General features: G+C 41.0%; 1 long non-coding RNA gene across 1 annotated transcript in view; it reads right to left on the reverse strand.

Annotated features, from left to right (window-relative positions):
• The window catches only part of LOC113593138 (uncharacterized), a 284,583-nt gene that overhangs the window by 240,716 nt on the left and 18,678 nt on the right, over nucleotides 1-25,189 (reverse strand). The window contains exon 2 of the long non-coding RNA XR_003413187.2: nucleotides 20,337-20,515. This is a non-coding gene — a long non-coding RNA (uncharacterized LOC113593138). The remainder of the gene's footprint in view (nucleotides 1-20,336; nucleotides 20,516-25,189) is intronic.

The raw sequence follows: 25,189 nt of genomic DNA on the forward strand, positions 1-25,189 counted from the left end.
CTTCTTCAGAGAAAATAAATGCTGGGAGTGGTCGGTGGATATTAAACAAGTAACACATGTGAAGGAATTAATTCCTCCAAAAATAAATGGTCCCTGAGTAACACCAGGCCAGATAGTATGGCTCAGAAAGAGAAAAATGAGGAATCATGAATCTAAATTTCTAGTATACAATGTTGTCTAAGATAGTCACTGTTCTAGGTGACTGTTATAAGAAAACATAAAGACAAAAGCAATTAGAGCATGAATAATCTATTAGATACAATGAATAGAATATGAAGGGAACAAGGGTGCCTGGGTGGCTCAGCTGGTTGAGCATCCAACTTCAGCTCAGGTCATAATCTCGCAGTTTGTGAGTTTGAGCCCTGAATCAGGCTCTGTGCTGACAGCTCAGAACCTGGAGCCTACTTCAGATTCTATGTCTCCCTCTCTCTCTCTCTGCTCCTCCCTGCTCACGCTCTCTTTCTCTCTCAAAAATAAACATTAAATAATTATTTTAAAAATATGAAGGAAACAAAATCATTGAATAGGAAACTAAGGGAGGTGGTGACTAGGTGATGGATGAGTTCTTAAGGTTCTGTCCATACCTCTAAGGGGACCTTGGGTCATTCATGCTTCCCTGGGGATGGACATCTGAACGTCCCAGGTAGAGCCTGTCCTTCCTGGGCATCTTGGAAATCCTGTGGCCTCTGGAGTGAAAGCTTAACTGGTCTTCCACAGAAAGCTCAGGGAAGGAATGTTACATAATGATTCAGAGGAGCGCTCCCTGCTGGGCATTGCAAATTGAGCTCAGATAATGATCTAGAGTCATCAGGCAGAAATTGGAGTGACTCAGAAGACAGAATTCTTGTCATACAAGCCAGAGGCTGAGTACCCAGCAACTGGTCCAGAGAGTGAGGAGAAGGGAGTGGGCGGGAGGGAAGGGAAGAGGCATGTGGGAACTCCAATGGCTTTTCGCCTGGATGCCACCTCTCTACAACTCCAGCCCAGGAAAAGACACCAGTGGTAGAAGTGGATCCTAGGGTCACTGTTCAGATGTGAAGGACAGGAAGAAGCCAAGGAAAGTGAGATTCTTTTAAATATTCTTGGTCTCCCCTCACTGGACAGAAATCCAGGGTAGCAAAGTAGTCTTCCCTCCCCTCCTGGCAAAGTATGGCACAGACCACAATCCAGCTGATGAAGATCTGTCCCACACAGGAATCTCAGAAGAGGGTAATGGTTTAGAAGTATTCATATAATTATTCACTCATTCCTTTATCCACATTTATTGAGATTCTACTATTTACCAGGGGCTTAGGACACATAGAGAAATCAGCCCCTATCCCTGGCAGGTGACACGCACAATACAGTGTAGAGTGATAAGACAGGGGGAGGCCAGGAGCATCTGTCAGACCTGAGGCTTGGGCAAGACCATGCTGATCAGAATCTTAAAGGAGGAGGAGGAGTAACTGGGTGGGCAACGAAGTTGTGAGAGGACCTTTTGGGCACATAGCACATAAACGAAAAGGAGTAGAGATGCGGAAGATCATGTGTGCATGGGGAACTGGATGTGCAGGGTGCACGTGGAGTGTCAAGAAGCAGAAGCTGGAAAGTTCTTGAAGGGCTGCATGCCATGTAGGGGAGGAGGGTGTGGGCAGGAGAGGGACTGGTCAGCAGTGCCCTTAGAGAGAAGGTGCTGCTGCTGTGCGGGGATTGCATGGGAGAGGGGCGGGCTAGAGGCACCTTAGCAGGCTTCTAGGGGGAGCTGAACTAGGGAGGTGGGTACAAAAAGACAGTCATGAAATATGTAGCACTGTAATCAATAGGACCTGGTACTCACAAGACATATGGATTGAGGGTCAAGGACAAGGAGAAGAGCAGGAAGAGGCAAAATGGGGTGCTGAGAAGAGGCAAGGAAGTGACTGGAGGTGTGTGGAAGGGACATCTTCTTCCTGTTGGGGGGTGGAAAACTGGCTGTCAATTCTCAGAATCATGGACCACAGTCTGGGTTGGGAGGGACCTTCCAGGTGACTTACTCTGACCTCTCTACAGCCATCTCCTCTGCAGTCATCTCCTCTACAACTCCCTCCTGGTGCTCAGCCATCCAGCTTCTTCATTCATTTATGCCTTCAACACCAGATATAGTGCATGTACCATGTGCTGGCACTGTACCAGGCCTGGGGGATATGATGGTGTAAAAAGGCCAGCAGGGAAGGATGAAGAGTACAGAGAAGAATGAAAACATTGTAAGGCCAGCAAATAAAATTTTAAAGAACAAGGGCTATGTGACATCATCACACGCATACCCTAGAGCAGAGATGCCCTTTGATACTGTCCCAAGCTGGGACATGGAGGCTAGGTGTGTATTAGCACCCCCTTCAGTACGGGGTTCAAGCTTCCCTTGGAAGGAAATATGACTTTGGCAAGACCATCCATAAAAGGCTGAGGGCTGTCTTCTGGCAGCACTTCTAGTAGTCGGGACATTGAGTCATTTGTTACTAAGGAAGACCCGGGTGTTGCATCCCAGTGCCCAGCACAAAAACTATGGATTTGAGAGTACCCTGAGTGTGTTGACATGTGTCTATTGATGTGTGTGTGTGTGTGTATGCCGGTATATCTGTTAGTGTGTCTGTGTATAGGGCTGCCCTTTCTTGGATCAGGAACTGTGACAGCTCTGCAGGGGACTGGGAGTTAAGCCCTGCTCTCTGCCACCTGGTCATCCACACTGCCTTGGTGGACCCTCCAATCTCTTCTTGTGTCCTGTCTAATTTGGGCCCGATGAAAAGGTGTGGAATATGGGATTCACAGTGGGGCAAAGGAGTGTCTGTGGACTCTCTATTAAGAACCTGTTTCTATTCTCACTTACTGAGAGAGCATGAGAGAGGAGAGAGGACTATCTTATAAGATTCCCTTGTGCAAATTAGAAAAAGCACTCCTTGCTAGTGGTTGCCATGCGAATGAATGCACAGCATGGCCAGCAGACTGGACCAATCCAGCCCCCACTAGACTCCTCTACTGGCCACCCTCAAGGGTCGTCTTATCTGGACTATATTTCCTTAGCCATGATGGCATGAATAGGGCTTTGGAGGCTATGTCTTCCTGAGGCATTCTTTTCCATCCCCAAGACCTGAGCTTACTATCACTGTCAGAAATCTGGATGACAGTACCTTCCCTGAATCCAGGCTCCTGGTGCTTACTTCTTTCCAAAGGCATCTCAAAGTCTTGGCCCACCAAATTCATGGCAGAGGACAGTGTAAGGATGACCTTGGAGAGAAGTGATGCAGGTAAGAAATGGAGCATTTCCCAGAGCGCCTACATCTGTCTCCCTCAACAAGGGACACGCATCCAGCACAGTGTTTGCACACAGCATGTCCAATGACCAAATGCAAACAGGAGGAGAAATCAGCAGGAATGAGGATCCATAACCTGACTCTGCAGATATGGGAAAACCAGGTCAATGGATGCTCTGGACCTTCTCACTAAACCCAGGGCAGATTCTATCAGTGGTTCACCTAAACTTTGTAACTTGACACTTCACCAACTAGTTTCTCAAAGAGCCTGTAATCACTGTCACAGAAATGAGACCCCTCTCTTTCTAAAGGTTTATGTGGTTGTATTATCTCACACATGTAATTATTGGCTATGGCAGACTGGAAGGTTATAGGGCAGAGTCGCAGGAAGTTTAGTATTCTTGAATTCCTGAATGCTAGAGTAAGAAGCTTGAGATATCCCATGCAACGCTTCAGCTCATGTGCAGGAGATGCCCTAACTTATCTCCTAATGCCAGCCTACTGTACCCTACCATTGGCCTGGAGGTCATGGTTGCAGTGATTTGCCCAAGATACACAGCTGCTCAGAGACAGGTTCAGGATCGATGCCTAGGGCTCTTAAAGCAGAGCAGTGCTCTCTCAGCCCTAGGAATCTCCTGTTATCTTTTGATCTACATGGACAAGAGGTATGACTGAACATCATGAATTTATTTGTTACCTTGATGAGGTAACAGCTTACATAAGCCCTCTTCTGACCCTTATACATATGCACGTTCACACAGACACACGCATGTGTACACACATGCACGAGCTTAGACTCCTAGACTACAAGAAGGGTCTAGGTCTTATTTTATCATTTTGGATTCCACCTAACTCAATGGCTGGCAGGCTATTGCTTCTCAATAAATGCTTGTTGAATGCATAAATGAATGATGAATCTTGATGGATATTTATCTTCCCAAGATTCCTTTGGCCTTCACCATAACCTTGATTCAGAGGCCCAATTAGACCATTTCACAAGGGGAGGGAAGAAGAGGAACAATAAATTTATTAGTACTGTTCCAGGTACTTAAATGTATATCATCTCAGCTAATCTCATTTTAAAATAAGTAATCCCAAGTGAGCAGACATGCCCCCAAAGAGGAGTGATCCCACTGTCCCCTGGTGCCCATACACAAGGGCTTTAAATACAGCAGCCTTACGACTCCTGCATCAATTTCTCCCTCTACTTATCCCCAGAAGATCTGAAAAAGAAAACAACATCAGAACTTCTGAAGACCAAAAGCTCAGAATCCTAAGCTTGCAGCCTTCCCTTTTGTGAGACAGAGAAGCAGGAGAATATTAAGAGGAGTGAGTGCAGGAAGCTAAAAATATCTTCAAAGCTTATGTAAATTCGGCGTACATAGAAGCGCTGGCCTTTGGGCTCCAGCTGTTCTCGGGACTGACTTAGATGCCCTTGACACAGAGATCCAGACATTCTCAGAACCCTCCCACCATTTGTAACCTTTTAAAAATCTTCCTAATTGTGTTCCATGTTCTTTAAATTTATCACCCTTGGGAGTTGAGCTACAATATGCTAATGAGGCCATTGAACAGGCCCAGACGCCCCTCCTCTCCCAGCCTCTTGGGAGAACAGTGCGAGGTCAGAGACATCCATCCTTGGAATAACAGGCGCCTGTGAGAGGGGCTGTACCCCTAACCATTAGCATGTTAATAGGGAAGGAATCAAAAGATCACTCAATCAGCACCCAATGAGGGCATCATTTCAATCAATAGCACAGCTCATAAAAGTCCCGATGCCACTGACACTGCATAAAAACAATTCCTAATTGAGAATTAAACAAACTTTTATCTGATGCAATTCTGAACTTCAGCCTTTAAAATAATGCCAAGTTCAGAAACACATTTGGCCTTGTGATTCAGTCTGGCGGCTTGTGTACATTAGTGGGTATTTTTCCCTCACAGCTGACACTTTCCCTTCCTGGTTCACATAGAAAACTGAGACGAGTGTCACTTTCCCCAAAGGTCACAGTGCTAAGTTAAATGTTTCTGGGTAGGAAGGGGGCTCTAAATGAGCAAATATTAACCTGAGGTGACCTATGGCAGAGTTGGGTCCTGACTTTCCAGATTTGTAACCAACACTTACTAAGTGTAATTCAGCTCTTGGGTACTCAGGATTCTGGCTGCCAGTCTGGGAGACAAGCAGCTTTTAACGCACTGATGACACAGTCTCCCTGACATGAGAGGCATGGCCATGAACCAGGTGGCCAATTAGTTTCAGAAAGAACAGCTCAATATCAACTGTGCTAAATTCAAATGGTCATATTCAGCAGAGGCTATTCAGCATCCAGATGGACATAACTGAATATCTCCCTTCAACAGGGCAATCCATTTCACTCCATGCACAATCCTCCCATAGCCAGCTCATCCTGCTAGGCCCAGGAAGACCAGGTCGTGGATAAAATTAAGTGTATTCAGCAGGAATATTAAAGTGAAAGCAAGAACCTGAAATCTTCCAAGTCGACACCATCTCACTGTTATGTTAGGCGATCACAACTCTTCAAATGTCTGTTGAAAATCTGGTCAACCTTATAAACAAATACAAGCAGCTTCTTTGGAACAATCTTGGCTCTGTCTACAAGGCTTCTGCCACCTTGCAGAGCTAGGCTGATCTCCATGGGAGAAGGCGATAGGTGAACTCCCTTAGCGCTCGCACTGAACGTCACCGTTGCCCCCTCTTTGTTTGGTTGTTAAGATGTGTGGCACTCCTCTCCATCAACCCTAGCAAGCATTTGCACATGCAATGCTTACCTCAGTCTCATTACAAAGTACACAGCTAACACATTGGAACCAGTCCCCCAAGGACCATACCAGCTACTGTTTTCTACATTCAGACATAGCGAATTGAATGCCTACTGGATGAATTCATCCACAGATGTGTGCGCAGCGTCTCCTCTGCCCCAGCTCTGTCACACACCACATACACAAACACACCACATGCACATCCACACCACACAAACACACATATACACCACACATACAGCACACACACTACATTCTTACACACACACAGACACCCCACAATGTGTTCTTCAAAATGCAGCTTTAAATGGCTTTAGACCTTCTCTGTGCAGGTCACCACAATCTCCACTAAGTCTCACTGCCACACACGTCTTTGGCTTCACTCACTTACCTTATCTGTCTAGACACTGAGAACATCTGAGTTTGTAAAACCCTGATGGAGTCTGTAAATTCTAAACCATATTTTAAGTTTTATCACCCGGAGGTGTGTGCACTGGAGCAACAGGCAGTTCCTTCTGGGTGACACATTAGGATTATAGCCAGTAGGCAAATTAATAGCAACCTCAGACCATAGAATTTCTTTGATTCAAAAGCTATGGGTGGAGTTGCAGATGGGGATTCTAAGCCCAGCTCCAACTCTTACTTTTCTGTTGCTCTTTTCTAGTGATGTTAATTATAAATTGTCCCTTGATACTCACTGTTTCCACCCCCTGGGACTGTCATGACAGAAGACCACAAGCTGGTGGCATAAACAACAGAGATCTATTTCTCAGTTCTGATGGCTGGAAGTCCAAGCAAGATCTAGTTGCCAGGGTTTGATTGCTAATGAAGTTGCTCTTCCCAGCTTGCAGACTACCACCTTATCACTGTGCCTTCTCATGTCTTTTCTCTACACGGAGTGAGAGAACATCTTACAAGGACACCAGTCTTATCAATTAGAATTATACTTATGAACTTATTTGACCGTAATTACCTCCTCAAAAGCCTGATCTCCAAATAGAGTCACATTGGACGTTAGGGCTTCAACATAAGAATTCTGGAGGAACACAAGTCCATAGAAAGTACTAACTAGAAAGTCCCTATGCAATTGTTGCTAACACCCCTCTGCTTTTGTGCCAACATCAGGGATGACAAATATTTTAATATTAATTGTATCAATTAATTGTATTTAAGTCCATTAACATACAGACATTGATTATATTAAGTATAGGAATTAATTCTATTAATTACTCGGATCTCACATCTCTGGCAGACATTGCTACTGGATCATGATACTCTTTCCTACTGGGTGTAGGTGAGACCTCAGAAACCTTCTCAACACAGTGGTGTGGCAGCTATTACCAACTGAGCTTGGTTCAGGAGATATGATGAACTTGACACGTATACTCCACAGGCCTCCTCCATCTTGGGTAAGTATATAGGAACTAAATCAAACTCCAGCATTGGCTGGTGCATACCTGTATTGTGGACCTGCAGCTTTCCACCGTGCTTTCATGCAAGGCAAAGCACCTGGCCCACAGGGACTTTAGGCTGACAAAGCCTTGCTGGAAACTCTCTTTCCTTGATTCTGCATCAAGCAACTAATCCTCTCACAGCCCTTCCCTTTTTACTACAAAGCTCGAAGAAGCTCTAATCCACCTTGCTTCCTGATTTGGGGAGGAGCTGTAGTCTCAGAAATGGTTTCTTCCTGGCTGCCACATAAACACAATTTGAGAATGCTTTTCCTCCACCTTTCCTGGAATTTTATTCTTGCCGCTTACCTATTCTGTTCTCCAAGGACCTCTGTCCCTGGAGCTAAACTTCCCCATCTCTATCAGTTGATTGGCCCTTCTGTAGAGGAGGCAAAAGAAAGGACTTGCAAGAGGTAAATAGTACCACATTGGCTCTTCATAGAAATGTCTTCAGAGAAATAGGAATTAACATTATTAGCTTAGTTTCAATCAAAGAACCATATAAAGAATGATACTAAAAAATAAATTAAAAACTAAAAAATGTTTAAAAATGATATTTGGTCTTTTATAAGGTAAATTTTGAAGGTGCTCTTCATATTATTATTCCTTGAGTTTTTTCTTGCATTAAATGCCAGGGAAGCAGACTGTTCCTCCTGATAAATGGGACAATCTGCTTCCCCAGCATTTAAATCAAGGAGGAACTCAAGGGATAATTAATAAACCCATCATGTTTTCCTACTTTCCTTGGCTGCCAATAAACTCACAGTGATGTTTTGTGTTCAATGGCCATTATTATTCTCAGCTGAAGGTTTCTGATTAACTATTTTCTCCTTTCATTGCTAGACTCTCTTACCCTTAATGTGTATGTGTCTTCTATCTAAGCCATCTCTTCCCTTATGAAGTAATTGGGGGTACTTCTAATAAATAATACATAAGAAGTTGAGTCAGGGACAGATCACCAGAGGACTGGGCTTTCAGCCCAATTCAGTCCACCAATCATCTGTTGGCCACCATTACTGGGTGGTCCCCAAGCCCTCACTTAGTGTTCTCCAGGAAGAGATGCTGCATCTTTTGAAATGATGAAAGGCTCCGCAGTTCAAAACTGAGCAAAATCCTGTCAATAGTTGCCATGCTCTATTTTAGCACAATAACAAATCCCACACCCCAAAACCTGCATAATTCAAAACAATGAGAGCACCCTTGATTTCAACTTCCCCTTCATTTTCAACCTCTTCCCCAACCCCCGGGCCCATATTTCCAATTATGTCTTGGATATCTCTTTTTGAATATTCCAAAGCACAAAAGTGAACCCTATCCTTCAAGTGTATCTTCCTACAATCTTGTTTCTTTCTCTGCGTCCTCTGTTTCAATTAATAGAGCCACTGTTCACTGAGCTTCCCAAGCTAGAAGCCTTGATGACTTTACCCCCTCACATTCAGTTGGTCTGCAGATGCTTTGGAATAAGCTTCTGAACCTGAAACCACAGGGCCAGTGTCCTAGTGTAGGGTTTGCTTTTCTCCCTCCCCAACCAATGCAACAACTACCTGAGTCTTTCTGCCATCCAGTATTTTCCTCTACTTCCTAACTGCCACCACTGTCATCCTGCTCACTTCCTTTGCTGGCCTCTCAATGCCTGTAACATAAACACTGAATTTATAAAGCAGTGCACAAGGTCCACTGCCGTCTAACCCAGGCTCCTCTCTCCCTTTCTATTAGGGCTCCTGTGGTCCAGTCATACCAAATTTCTCATTCTTTTCAAAACAAACCATTCCTGTTCATGACTCTGTGTTTTTGCAATCATTATTCCTTCTGCCAAGAGTACTGTTTACATGGTCTACTTTTCCACCTGCAAAGTAATTTTTCTTTTTCATGAATTAACTCAGATATCAACAATACTCTGCCCACCTACCCTGCAATTAAATCTTTCTTGACCTTTCTACTTTCCCTCAGCTGCTTTTCCCAAAGAGTTCTCCAGAATTTATCTAGGTGTACTTAAATTGCTTGGTAACAGGTTTATCTCTGCCCATCACTCTGAGCTAATATATGTCAAGAACCATATTTTTTATAGGCTCCAGTACCAAGCACACTAAATGGCACAAGGTTGGTGCTGATGAAATATTAATTAAGTGGGCAGTGAAATATCAAAGAGGAGTAGGTGGCAAACATGGGGTGATGAAAGATCTCCACTGAGCTGTTCTGTAAGTTCAGGGCCCTTTATTCAATAGCTGTGGACTCTTTGTGGTACAGAGTAATAAAGAAATGAGCAAAGGCTGCTCTAGCTTGTTATCTTAGTCACTCTGGGGCTCAAGATGCCTTCTACCTCTTGCTATTCCCTTTCAGAGTTCCTTCTCTGCTTTCACCATGACAACCCTATCTTAGAATGAGCAACAATCTTAGAAGATGCAGGAGGGACAAGCCCAATCATGCAATTTTTGCTCATAATTTGGAGTAAACTTCACTAGTCTTATCCCATGATAATGTCTTCTTGTGGGCCTTTTGTATCTCACGGTAAACCCACTTGTCCACAAGCACAAGTGTTACAGGTCATGTAGCCAATTGCAGTTTTCAACGTGGCTGCAGCATTATCTCCTATCTCCCTTGCTGTTCTATAGTGTGACCTTGCCTTATCCCATCACTCTCTTCCCCTGTAATCTGGGAAGTCTTGTGACTGCTTTGCTCAATAGAGATGAAACAGCCTTGAGGACTTACTGAGAAAAAGACCAAGACTGGGCGGGGCGGGAAGCGGGGGTGGGGGTGGGGGGTGGGGGGTATAACCCTTGTTATACAGCGGCAGAAAGCTTGGCAACATTGTTGGGTTTGAAATTCAACTGTTTTTGTAATGGTATGAAAAATAAAAATAAACCCAACAGTCAGGTACATGTGGCTAAAGAGATTTCCAAGCAGTTTGCCACAGTGGCGACTGAGTTATTTTACCCATATAAACAGAACCATTCAGTGCTAAAGTTAAAGGAAATAGAAAGGATCCAGGACTTCTTGGGTTTGAAAAGGAAACTATTTATCATCTCCATTCTCTCACAGAAGAAAATTTTCAAAAGCAGAAATGGCCTTAGGGTGAAGATCAAATCCAGGGTGCTAAAATATGAAAACATCTCAGGGTAAATATCAAGCCAAAGCTGTGACAGTAAAACTCCATCTTGGAACCTTAGAGATTAAAGCTGATGTAGCCTAGACTTTTTCAAATAGACAAAAGGACTTCTAAGTATCTTAAGGGCATTCCTTGCAGTTCTTGTCTATTAAACACAGGGTTTCTGAGACCCAAGGATGTTGTCTCATAGCAGCCTCAGACACATCCCAAGGTGGAAAGAAAAGGGGGCTCATCAAAGAAATTTGTGGGTATGGGGTTCAACTGGTGAAATACGTTCATATACAATAAGCCCACAAATTTTTTTTAAAGAATTGTAGCAGCTTAGACTAAAAAGACAGAAAAAGTACAAAATGAACAGAAGCCTTTGAATCCCTAAACTTTCAGGGGCACCAAGCAGGGTGAGAAGTCTACTTAGCTACAAACACAGAAGCTTCTGTATAGAAAAAAAGGATGACACAGAGGGAGGCTCAGAAGGCATAGCCAATAGTCCTGGAGGATGACTCCAGGGAGTAGGACTGAGTCTTAACTAAGGAACTAACAATCTGTGCTTAGCTGGAGTTTTGAATCACTATGAACCAGTGACTACTATGTGCCTTTCACTTTTCCTCTTCTGGAACAGGAATGCAACAGCTATCCATCCCATACTTGTCTCACTTGGGTGTGTGAGGATAGGAGATGGATGACTGTCTTTCTAATTCACAGATCTTTAGAGAAAGAACTAAACCACAAGAACTGCACCAGAGAAGCCCCCATTGTCACCTGGACCTATTTTAGTTAACAAGATTTTATATTTTGAACTGATGCCATAATGGGATGAATCTTTGAAGGTCTTGGGGGAAGGAATTACGAATGCATGTGAAGGTGGATACAATTTTCTGTGGCCAGAGGCAGACTAGGGCAGATGTTTTCCAAAGGTGAGTGTAACAATATCTCACATTTCGCATGCACTTTTGTAATATAACCTTGATAATATGCTGTCAAGGGATGGAACCTAATTCCCTTCCCTTGGATCTCGGTGGGCTTATGACTCTTTTAGCCAATAGGGTGAAACAGAAATAATAATTTGTGTCTTCCAAGGTTGGGTCATAAAAGATGATACAGTTTTGACCTTGTACACTGGGACACAATGTAAGAAGTCTACCTACCCTGAGGTCACTGTGAGAAAGCCCAGGCTACAGGGAGAAACCATGTGTAGATGCTCTGGCTGACAGGCCCATATGAGTTCTCAGATGATAGCCAATATCAACTGCTAAATATATCAGTGAAGGTATCTGACAGATATCTGATAGATGATGATTCTACCCCTCAGCCATCAAGTCACAGCTAGCCACTGAGTCTTCCAAGCCCAGGGGCAGGACATAATGAGAGACAGATAAGCCAACGTCCTTGTGCTCTGTATGAAGTCCTGCCTCACATAATTCAAGAATATAAAAAAGAAATTTTAAAGCCATTTCACTTAAGATTTTTTTTAATGTTTCTTTATTTTTGAGAGAGAGAGAGATGAAGACACAGAATCTGAAGCAGGCTCCAGGCTCTGAGCTGTCAGCACAGAGACAGGTATACGGCTTGAACCCAGGAACCATGAGACCACGACCTGACCTGAAGTCAGACACTCAAGTGACTAAGCCATCCAGGTGCCACAAAGCCATTTCATTTTAAAGTAATATATTACAAAGCAACAGAAACTAGACTATATAAGCATGGGCTCTCTCAAAATTTTATCACTTATACTATTGCTAAAGTCCATCCCTTGCCCAGCATCCACAGAACAAATTGAAAAATTATAAATCCTAAAAGAACATAGAAGGCACAGCTCTGTAAAAGAGTGAGAATGTAGGGGCACCTGGGTGGCTTGGTTGGTTAAGCATCTGACCCTTGATTTCAGATCAGTTCATGATCTCACCGTTGTGAGATTGAGCCCTGTGTGAGGCTCCACGCTGAGTGTGAAGCTTGCTTAAGATTCTCTCTCTTTCCCTCTGCCACTCCCCTGTTTGTGCATGTGTGCTCTCTTCCTTTCTCAAAAAAAAAAAAAAACAAAACAAACCCACACAAAAACAAAACAAAACAAAAAAACACAAGAGAATGTGGATTATTATCTCTATATATACCTATTTATTACATAAAGAAAAGATTAGAAAAATTATCCAGAGAACTAAGAAGAGTGAAATATTGGGGTGTCTGGGTGGCTCAGTCAGTTAAACATCTGACTCTTCATTTTGGCTCAAGTCATGACTCCACAGTGAGTTCTAGTCCCTCATCAGGTTCTGCACTGCCAGCAGAGATACTTGGCAGCGAGCATGGACCCCACTTTGAATTCTCTCTCTCTGTCCTCCCCCTTACTTACACACACTCTTGCTCTCTCTCTTGCAAAAATAAATAAATAAACAAAAAAGAGTGAAATATTAACTAGACAGAGTTGACTCCCCAGTCCTGACACCTCAGGTGGTCCAATTTTTCCTTTAGGTCTTCAACAGTTTTCCTGACATTAAAAATCTGTCAAAAAATATTTCTGCTTCTGGCAAAAATGGAGTAAGAAATACCAGAGTTAGCAAAATTAAATGTAGACTATATATATCTCTGCTGTTGCCTGATAAATCTTAAAAGCAAGACTAAAAAGGATGAAAGTATTTCCAAGTAACTGAACTTTGTCCCAGAAAATCAAAAATATTTATAAGAATGCATAAATAGATATCCAGCCAGCACTTACCAAGGTACAATTCAAAAACTTATAGACATAAGTAAGAAAACATGACCCAAAATGAGGAGAAAAATCAATCAATTGAAACCAATCCAGAATAGACACAGATGTTAGACTAGCAGAAAAAGGCATTAAAACAGTCTTTTAACTTACTTCCATATGTTCAAAAAGTTAAGTAGAAACATGGGAGATATTAAAAAGATCCAAATAAAACTTCTACAGATGAAAACTATGATATCTGAAATATAAACTATACTGGATTAACAGTGTACTAGAAATTGCAGAAGAAAAGATTAGTAAACATAAAGATATAGAAAAATCACTATCCAAAATGAAACACATGGAGGGAAAATGATTTTATGAACTGAGCTATGAGATAATTTCAAACAGTTTATTGTGCATTTAACTGGAGTCCCTGAAGGAGAGTGATGAAAGAAAAAAATATTTAGAAAGATTTTAGACACTTTGTTTTCCAAATTTGATGAAAACTATAGACCCACAAATATAATAAGTTCAATAAACCCCAAGCACAACAAACATGAAGAGATGTACATCAAGCCACATTGTAATCAAAGTGCTCAAAGTCAAGGCTAAAGAGAAGCAACCTAGAGGTGGGGTTTGGGGAGACACCCTACATACAAAGAAATGAAGGTAAAATGATAGATTTCTCATCACAATCAACACAAGGGAGAAGACAGTAGAGCAAAATAGTGAAAGAAAAAAAAAAAACCTGTCACCTAGAATTCTATACCCAGTGAAACTATCTTTTAAAACCAAAAATAAGATTAAGGACTTTTTCAGAAATATTAAGCCAGAAGAACTTATCATCAGCAGACTCAGACTATAAGAAATGTTAAGTCCTCAGGCAGAAGGAAAATGATACCAGATGGAAATCCTGATCTATACAAAAGAAAGAAAAACACTGGAAATAGTAATGAGATAGTTAAAATACAAAATTTCTTTGCAATTATTTAAATCTCTTTCAAAGATAACTGTTTAAACCAAAATTATAACAATGTTATAGATTTATAACATAGGTATAAGTAAAATTTATGACAATAGCCCAAAGAATGGGAGGAGAGAAATATAAGTAGACTACTTTAAACTTCTCTTAAGTGATGTATTATATCACTCGAAAGTAGACTACATTAGCTAAAGGTACATATTATAAACCCTAAGGCAAGCACTCAAGTAACAAAAGAATGAGTGACAACTAACAAGCTAAAAATGAGACATGATGGAATTATAAAAAACATTCAGTTCAAAACAAGTTATAAAAATTGAAGGCAACAACAACAAAAACAGATGGTACAAGGAGAAGAAAATAGCAAGATGATAGATTTTTTAACATAACAATATATTTTTTAAAACTTATATATGTATTTATTTTGAGAGAGAGTGACCACAAGCTGGATAGGGGCAGAGAAAAGGAGAGAATCCCAAGAAGGCTCTAACCTGTCAGCAAAGAGCCCAATATGGGGCTCAAACTCATGAACTGTGAGATCATGACCTGAGCCGAAATCAAGAATCAGCACTTAACCAACTGAGCCACTCAGGCACCCCATCATCTGACTCTTGATCTCAGCTCAGGTTGTGATCTCACAGTTTTGACTTCAGCCTTGCATTGGGCTTCATGCTGGGCATGACACATACTTTTTTTTTTTTTTAAAGGATTGCTTAAAAGAAGGAAAAGGAGGAGGAGGAGGCAGCAGCAGGAACAGCAAAGATCACATAGGCTCAGCCTACAAAACCTAAAATATTTACTACCTGGCCAAAAAGTTTGCCAACCCCTTGTCTAAATACCCAAATGAAAAGGCAGAGATTGTCCAATTAGATATAAAAATAAGGCTCAACCATATGCTACCTACAAGAAACCCTCTTTAAGTGTAAAATGCAAAAAGGTTAAAAGTAAATGGATGAAAAAATATACCACTAATCAACACTAAGTATGCTATCAATGCTTGTATTCATCAAAAGACAGCTGTTGTGGTTCCATTGGTATTAGAAAAAGTAAACATCAGAGCAAAAAACACTACCAAGGATAAAGAAGGTCATTTTGTAATGGTAATGGGGTCAATCCATCAGGAGGCTATAATGGTCCTGATAATGCTGATGTACTTAATAGACTTTCAAAATACATGAGGTAAAAACTGATAGAACCGTGAGGACCAACAAACCAATTCCTAATCGTCATCAGAGATTTCAATACCCATCTCTCAATAGTGAACAAAATAAGAATACAGAAGACCTTAATAATACAATTAACCAATCTGAACTTACTGACATTTATAGAACATTGCATTCAAAAAGAATAGGATACACCTTCTTCAAATGAATACAGAACACTTACCAAACTATACTATTATTTTGGTTATTGAAAAGGTCTCAATAAATTTTAAAGGACTGAAGCCACATATATTACATTTTTGTCCATAACATAATTAAATGTGAAACCATTAACAGATTTCTGGGAAAATCTCCAAATGTTTGAAACCAAATAATATACTGAGTCAAAAAAGAAAAATTAAAATTATTTTGAACTGAATGGGAAAAAAACATATTAAACATACTAAGAGTTGCAGGACACAGTTAAAGCAGTACTAGGGTGAAATTTCGAGTACTAAATGTCAATATCATGAAAAAAGAAAGGGCTCAAGCAAATGGCTTCAGCTTCTATCTTAACTAGAAAAAGAAGAGCAAATTACACTTATAATAAATAGGATAAAGGAAATAAATAATACCAGAATGAAAATCAATGAATGAGAAAACACAAAAACAATAGGAAAAAAACAGTAAGGTCTCCAGCTAAATTGATGAGGAGAAAAAAGACAAGAACCAAATTAGCAATATCAGGAATGAGAGAAATACCATCAATACAAATTCTACAGATATTAAAGGATAACAGGGGACCATTTCAAACTCCTCTACGCTGATAAGTTCAACAACTTACATGAAAAGGACAACTTTGAAAGACACAGGGGCACCTGGGTGGCTCAGTTAGTTAAGCGTCCCACTCTTCTGGGCTCAGGTCCTGATCTCATGGTTTGTAAGTTTGAGTCTGGCCTCGGGCTATGCAATGATGGCATTGAGCCTGCTTGAAATTCTCTCTCTGCACCTCCTCCCCACTTGCACACTCTCTCTCAAAATAAATAAACTTAAAAAAAAGAAAGACACAAAACACCAAAGTTCATCCAAACAGCAACAGCCTATTATATAGCTCTACAGCTATTAGAGAAATTAAATTTGCAATCAAAAACATTTCAATAATGAAAACTATAGACCTAGATGGCTTCACTCATGAATTATACCAAATGTTTCTGGAAAATGGAGAGGAGGAAACACTTTCCAAGTCATTCTATTAGGTCACCAGTACCCTGATTACAAAATCAGATAAAGACTTTAGGAGAAAAGAAAATCATAGACTAACGTTCTTCATGAACATAAATATAAAAAGTTTAAACAAATTAGCAAACCAAATCCAAAAAGATACAAAAAAGTTACTACAGCATGACCCAGTCAGATTTGTCCCAGAAATGCAAGGTTTGTTTAATATTTGAAATAAATTCACTATATTAAGAAAAAAAGAAAAAACTTTATATGACCATTTCATTGGGTGAACCAACTGACAAAACCCCTTCATGAAAAAAATTCGTAGCAAAATGGAAAAGAAAATTCTTCAATCCATAATGATACTATCGAAAAAAAAAAAAAAAAAACCACAGCTAACACCATACTTAATGGTAAAAGACTCAATGCTTACCCTCTTGAGATCAGGAACAAAGCAAGGATATTCACTCTTACTGTTTCTATTCAACATTGGCCTAGAGGTTCTAGCTATTTCAATAAGAACAAGAAATAAAAAGCACCCAAACTGGAAAGGAGATAATCCTATCTTTTTTCTGCAGATGACATGATTGTCTAGGTAGAAAACACAATGGAATATGCCCCCAAAGAGCTACTAGAATTAATTGAAATTTTTTTATCATGTGCAATAGAATAAAAAATATAAAATACTTAGAAATAAATCTAACAACAGATATGCAACACTTGAACAATGAAAATTATAATACATTATCAAGAGAAATTCAAGACCTAATTATATGGATAGATAATACTATGATCATGGGTCAAACAACTCAATATTGTTATGATGTTAATTCTATCCAAATTGATCTATAGATTCATGCAATCCTGAAGAAATTCCAGCAAGCTGGTTTTAAAATTCTTTAAAAAAAAAAAAAAAAGTTTATTTATTTATTTTTGAGAGAGAGAGAGAGAGAGTGCGTGTGCAAGAGAGAGCAAGCAGGGGAGAGGCAGAGACAGAGGGTGATAAAGAGAATCCCAATCAGGCTCTGTCTGCACTCTTAGCACAGAGCTTGATGTGGGGCTCAAACTCAAGAACCATGAGATCATGACCTGAGCCGAAGTCAAGAGTGAGACTGAGACACCCAGGTGTCCCTGATTCCAAAATTCTTATGGAAATAAATGCAAAGGACTTAAAATAGCCAGAACAACTTTGAAAAAGAGCAACAAAGTGTGACAATTAACACTACCTTTTTTCAAGACAGTTTGGTATTGGTGCCAAGATAAACAAATAGATCAGTGAAACTGAAGAGACAAGTCAGAAACAGACACATGCATGTATTAACACCTGATTTTTGACAAAGGTACAAAGACAATTCAGTGGAGAAAAGGTAGTCTTTTTAACAAAAGATACTAGAGTAATTGCATATCTATGTATATTCTCCCCCACCAAAGAAAGAACTTCAATCCATACTTTCCACTATTTAAAAACAAATTAACTAGGGGCGCCTAGATGGCTCAGTCCGTTGAGCATCTGATTCTTGATTTTGGCTGAGGTCATGGGATTGAGCCCCACACTGGATTCTGAGCTGGGTGTGGAGCCAGCTTGGGATTCTCTCTCCCTCTCTCTCTCTCTTAAAAGAAAATAGAAATAAAATTTTTTAACATATTAACTCAAAATTCAGCACAGATGTCAACAGAAAACCTGAAACTACAGTATTTCTAGAAGACAATATAAGTGATAATATTTGTGATCTTGAGTTAAAGATTTAATTATGATGCTGAAAACATGATCAAAAAAGGAAAAAATTAATTGGATTTCATCAAAATTCAAAACTTCTGCTTTTCAAAAGACACTGTTAATGAAAAGACAAACCACAGAATGGAAGAAGATATTTGCAAAACATATACCTGACAAAAGACTTATATCCAGAATATAGAAAGCTCTCTCAAAACCAAGAAAAGAAATGAATGAATGTCAAAAGAGTTAAATGGACACTTGAGCAAATCATACACAGAGATATCAAACATGCACATAAAATGATGCTTGACATCACTGTACTCTATAAAACTGCAAATTAAAACCAGGACAAAATGCACCTCCAACTATTAGAATAACTAATATTAAGAAGACTGATCATGCCAACTGTTGGTAAAGATGCATGGAAACTGACACTCTCAATCATTGTTCGTAGGAGTGTAAAGTGGTGCAGTTACTTTGGAAAATAGTTCGGCAATTTCTGTAAAAAATAAATATATACCTATCATTTGACTCAGCCATTCCATTCCGAGGTATTTACCCAATTTAAGTGAAAGCATATGTCCACACTAATACTTGTACATGAATATTCACAACAGGTTTATTTGTAATAGCCTGGAACTGAAAAAACACCAAATATCCATTAATGTGTGACTAAGAAAACAAGCTGTGGTATATTCATGCTTTGGAACATTACTCTGCAATGAAAAGGAATGAACTCTTAACTCTTGAGACAACATAACTGTATGTCTCAAATAACTCAAAATAATTATGCTGAGTGAAGGAAGCCAGACAATAAAACAGAGTACAAAGGGACACAGAAGTAACTTCTGGGGGTGCTAGATTCATTACCTTGATTTGTGGCTTTGGTTTCACAGATACATGCATGTCAAAAGTTTTCAAACTATACACTCTCAATGTGTACAATTTTTTATTTATGTGTGTATACACATATATACCAATTATACCCCAACAAAATGGCTTCAAACATTTAAACGTCAAATAAAAACGATCAGAAAATTTCTGCACCATTCTGTGGCCCTTAATCTTGAAAAGGCAGCCTGCACAAAGACAGATTTCTTTCTATTAGATGAAGGCAGAAAACCTTGGTCTGTGAGACACTGCTGGGAGCAGAGATGATGCCCAGTGTGTCAGGCATGTGGGGATTATTAATGCTTTTTTTTCTCTCTTCTGCTCCTGTCACTTGGCTTAAATGGGGGCTATAGAGTCTCCTAGGAACAACAACTGGACCCCCATCTGTGAAAGGCAAGAGATCATCAGGTATCCAATGCACTGGGGGTTTCCCAAGAGAAGTGAAAAAGAAGATGGGACCCAGGAGAGAGGGGGCTGTCACTGCGAGCCAGATGTAGCTTTAGGACTAAAGGATGGAGGGGAGTTGGTGACTCCAGATGCATCTTGCAGCTGTTATGGGAACTCAGCCCATGCCAGCCACCATGGTGCTGTGTGTGCCCTCCAGGAGAAAGGGGACAGTGTATGTGAACTGAAAGGGCTGATTCACAGAATTCGGTAGCACTCTGGGATCCGAGCCACCAGCTGAGACATGCTGTCTGTCTGAATCATAGCACCCTTGCCACTGAGTGTAACAGTCCACCTCCTGGTAGAATGGGGAGCTGCCATGGCCTTGCCAACATCAAGGGCATCCTCTGCCTTTTGTGGAGCTCCTGCAGAGCTACCCCGAGGTGGAGCAAAGAGAATTCAACCCAACTCAACGAGATGGATAGCACTGGCCTGGGCTACACACAAGTGAAAGGACTCAAGGCAGAGGAGAGATCTGGGTCAAGCAACTCTAACAAGGGAGCCCAGGCAACAATCCTGAATGCTTCCCACCACCAAAGCCCTCACTGGAGTAAAATGTAGAGAGAAATAATAATCCCCACTTCCTTCCAAAGAAAGCATTATTGCCCAGGTGACCCAGAGGTAGACTGCTCTGAGGAGGCAGTGATAGACTTACAGTTCTGCAGCAGGAAGGCCCCAGGGACCTGGAACAAGTAGTCATGGTATAGATGACCAGCACAAGGCAATGCTCTCACCAACGGCTCAGGAGGCCTGGGCAGGCTAACTTAGGCCAGTGGGGACCGGGGCTAATGCCTGACGCATTTAAGGCAACCTCTGGAGAATTCCCGGAGACACCTAGGAGCAAGAACTACAAATCAATCCATACATCTTAGATACAATTATACGGTGACCATCAAAATTGAAGTTTTAGTATTAGTATGATGCATTTCTAACCACAAGATAGAAAATAACTGAAATTAACCTGAATTAGTACCCCAATTAACAGGAGTATATTTTTCTCCTATAAGAGAAAAGGAAGTACAACAGCAAAACCCTCCCAATGTGGCGGTCCATATTCAGAGATACATGCCTAGAGATCAGAATAGATTCAGACTGATCTCCTCCAGTGATAATTCTGCAAAATGATATAATATACCTACATAACATCCACACAATCATCCATGGTTTAAACAAAAGTATAAACTAAAACTTCTCAAGTATTTTCATTATGAGGTTGTTTTTTTTTAATATTTGTCTATTGGGTCCTCTACACTTAAGTGACCCTGCAGGTCCCAGGGAGTAAAAGATCTACCGTGTGTGGGTATTAGTGATGGAGGGAGTTCCTGCTCACTCTTTTGTTAACAGGATAACAGAATAAAACTTTACCAGAATTAGACAGCAGGAGAAACACATGATGGAAAGAGGCAGAAAGCCCTGGAGTTGTTGTCGACGTGACATTTTAAACTCTGTGCTTTTCGGGAGCACCTGCCCAGTGGAGACAGAACCATCTCCAAACATCCTGACAGTTCAAAGTAACATAAACAACAAAAACTGGCACTGCAATACATCATTCTCGTGCTTCCTCTTTTATCCCTAAGACTAAATATTTTTGAATATCCATCTGATGTGCTAACGAATGAACGCAGTCCATTCTTTCCATAAACAAACGGTTTTGTTAAGAATTCAAATCAGACATGGAAGAAACCTCCCATTTGCTGGTTGCTAACATAGCTTCACCACGACATATATTCTTACACAATCCAATTCAGCAAAGTCTCCTCTTAGCTGGAGATGCGAGGTTTGGATGGCGTATGTTTAATCTAGCCAAGAGAACATATTTCTTCCCTGAAACACGGCCTTGACAGCAAGGCAAAGTGTGATTAAGTTGTGTCACAAATAGGTGCGGCTCAATCCATCTGGCAAAAGGGAGTCTATGCTGCCTAATTAGAAAATTTAATGATCTGATCTGATCAAACATCCATTTACAGTTTTGATAAGTAAAATCGCCCAATTAGATTACTGCAAATGGGTGTGAGCTAGTGTCCTAACACAACTCCCAGAGCCAAGAGTATGGACCTTGGGATGATGAGATTTGTACACATTTAGGTCAGCAGCACATATTATAGCAAAGGAATGATGCACGACTTTCTGAAGCTTCTTGGCCAGTAACTTGTGAAATGCTGATCTGATTTGCTTGGAATTTTTTAAAATAATTGGCTCCTGCTGGCTGAGGCCCCATGCCAACACCGCATGGTAATTCATTCGTGACATTCCTAGAAGAGAGAATCTGCCGGAAGAGCTGCAATAATATGTTTAGGGAATAATCATGCCACCTCCGAATAGGATGCATAAAAGGAAGCAAACAGCAGGAGGCCAGCAGAGAGGCCTCTGGGTTTCCAGGGAAAAGATTCTCAATTTAAATGGAAATTGTATGACTGTTCCTTCTTTCTCCCTTCTCGAACTCCAAGTAAGACACTAGCTGGGACCATTTCATGATCAAGTATACAATCCCAGAAATAATTATTTAGGTCTCCTGGATTTGCTATTTATTGCCCAAAGCTCTGGAGACTATGATAGTGACTTAGCAAAGAATCCATTTGAGGCATCATGTTCTGAGCTTTTATAGATGTTGCTTGATTCTTTGGGAAGCTTTGCAAGAAAATGCAGGCACCCTTTAAGAAACAAAGAAAACCACCGAGGTAATCAAACTCCTCTGGAAATAGTAAGGATTTATTGTAGCTCAGAGCTGGAGTAAGGGAATTCACAGAGAAACATGTACCCAGATCATGAGTGAAACAAATAACAGAACTAGAATAACTCTCTTGAAAAATGAAAAGAAGGGTGGAAGGGAGGGACAAAGCAAGTTTCAAGAAAAGAGTCAAGGGAAGAAATGTGAAGCAAGGCAGTATCAGAAACTCTGAGTGACAGGAAAGTTCAAGGGAGAACAAGGTTGTTCCAGTACCACACTGAATGTCTGAATAAGGCATTTCATGCCAGTTTTTTTAAAAAATATAATTTATTGTCAAACTGGTTTCCATACAACACCCAGTCCTCATCCCAACAAGTGCCCTCCTCCATGCCCATCATGCCAGTTATTCTTAACAACACACTGCCAGATGCCCATTTTCAAATTCCATCTCTTGGGGTTTCCCATCTATAAGAATGAAGAAAGAACAGTAACCAGTGGTCTAGGGGTAAGAAAAGCAAGATGGAATCTGAACATTGGAAATGGCAAGAAAAACAGCCCATTCTAATAATGTCCCAAAGTAAATGACTTAACTGGTGGACCTTCAGCTCCAAGCACACTGGAAGACCAGTACAAGGAGAATGGAAGAAATGGTGACTGGAACTCTAGCAAAAGCTGGCCAGAGTTGAGGGTTGAGTAGACCAACTAGGACTAGTCATGACCACCCAAATGTGAGAGACTACAATAAACTCCATCATCGGTTTCTAAGGAGTCTTATCTGGTGGAACAGACAAAAACATCTCCAGTGGCTTGTAGGCAGGGACAATTCTTGGGAGAGGTAGTTAAGGTGACACAGATTCTGAGTTAGGGTGGATGTTGGACTCTTACAAGTAGAACACAGCAACCAAGGGAAGAGGAGTCCCAAAGTATTAGGTGATTTAAGATTAAGGTCCAGGATTACTGACTTGGAATCAGAGCCAGGCTCCAAGACAAGGGTCCTGGGAGGAAACTGGCCCCCTACATTGTGATGTGTAAAGGAGGTAGAGTTGGTTGCTTATCTAGTGCCTAAAGCTCTGATAATTCCTTTTTGAAGACAGGTGGTCTGACCTGGGGAGTGGAATGCCTCCCCTCACCCTCAGGGAAAGGAGTTTTCAATATATCCTGAAACCTGGTTCTTAAGGCTCAAGGACTGGATAAGGCTAAGCACACAGCAGGCATGTTATTATTGCTGGCAGATGGCTAGGCTGATTCAGGCAAGGAAGCTAATAAGAATCTACACACCAGGAGTCTCCAAATTCCCCCAATTTGGAGACAGCTTCTTAGAGAGATAAAGTTGAGATATATATACACAGGACCTGGGGTCTAACAGAGACTTTCTTATTTATTTATGAATTCAACTGCATGAGAAGTATTACGAAGGTATAAAAATCAGATCATATTCAATTATGTATTTAATGGGTAAAAATGTAATGACAGGAAATTCATCCTGTCCCAGAAAATCCACAATATAAAGAGGCAAAACCATAGATCATCAGGAAAATGATACCCTAAAATGTCATTAAGAAAATAATAAACATTCAGTGGCCATTACTATGTGTTAAATAGTGTGCTAGGTTATGTGGGAAATTTAAGAATAAATAAGATGTGGTTCCTGAACTCAAGGGACTTTTAAACTAATAGTGAGGAGACAGGGGTCAGGGAGGAGCTAAAACATATTAAGCACTGCAGGTTCTGCCTGTGCCCCTCGGACCCCTTGTGCTCAGGCTGGAACCACAGAAGGCCACTCTGCCCACGTGTGCAGCAGGCTAGCAGAGCTGAGGAATAACCCCCTGGGAGCAGCCCTTAGCCAATGACTCCTAGGAGTTAACGTATAAATATCCCAACTCCTTTGCCCCTCAGGTGGGAGAACTCTGAGGCATGTGTTTTGTACTGCGTCCAAGAGTTTCCTCATGGGCTGAAGCTCAGGCAACCACTGTGATCCTGACTTATTAAGAGCCTTTACTGTCTGTCTGCCTTCCTCCACTCCATTACTGGTACCCTTGCATTTCCCCAATAAATGAATTGTACTTGAATCCTTGTTTTAAAGTCAGCTTCTCAGGGACTCCTAACCAAGACAAGCACCTACTGTGTACTATACTAGATAATCTACATTCATTAACTCATTTCATTCCTTTAGTAAATAGCTAAAGAAAAATATCTCATTATAACACTTTACTGCTTGAGATTCTGCGTTAGTCCTCTATCACACTGAGGACTTAGAAAAAAATAAAGATGTATCATCGTGTAGTGGACACAAATGAGGCAGCCTCCTGACCCCTAATCATTCCCCTAGTGGCTATCTTAGCTATCAGCCCCTCCTTTGGGTACCCGCATCTCACCCATCTCCAAAAAGAGGCTTTAAAGGGAGCCACCAATCACAGAATCCTGCTTCCCCTGCACACGGTGTGGGTATGTGACTCAAGAAGGACAGATCAGTCTTTGGTGGGTAGTTTTACATATACCAAGAAAAGCCAGCTCCTTTCTCTGCCATGGTGAACTGATAAATGGTGGATGCCTGGGAGCACTAAGGCCACATGCCTAGGCTCACTGAGACAAAGTTCATCTTTGGTGAGGAGGGCCGAACCAACACGAAGAAAAGCAGACAGAGGTAGCAGATGGAGAGAAAGGAAGTTGTAGGGGCCGTTTGCCTCTGAAGCCAGACTGACTCCTGCCCTTCTTTGGTTTTCACTGTAAGACAATGATATTTTCTTAATCAAAGTCAGATAAAGTTGGATTCCTGCCACTTGGAATAGAAAGATACCTGCCTAATGCACACAACATCACATAGACTATGGAATGACTTG

Source organism: Acinonyx jubatus, chromosome D1 (assembly GCF_027475565.1).
Source record: "Acinonyx jubatus isolate Ajub_Pintada_27869175 chromosome D1, VMU_Ajub_asm_v1.0, whole genome shotgun sequence".
NCBI lineage: Eukaryota > Metazoa > Chordata > Mammalia > Carnivora > Felidae > Acinonyx > Acinonyx jubatus.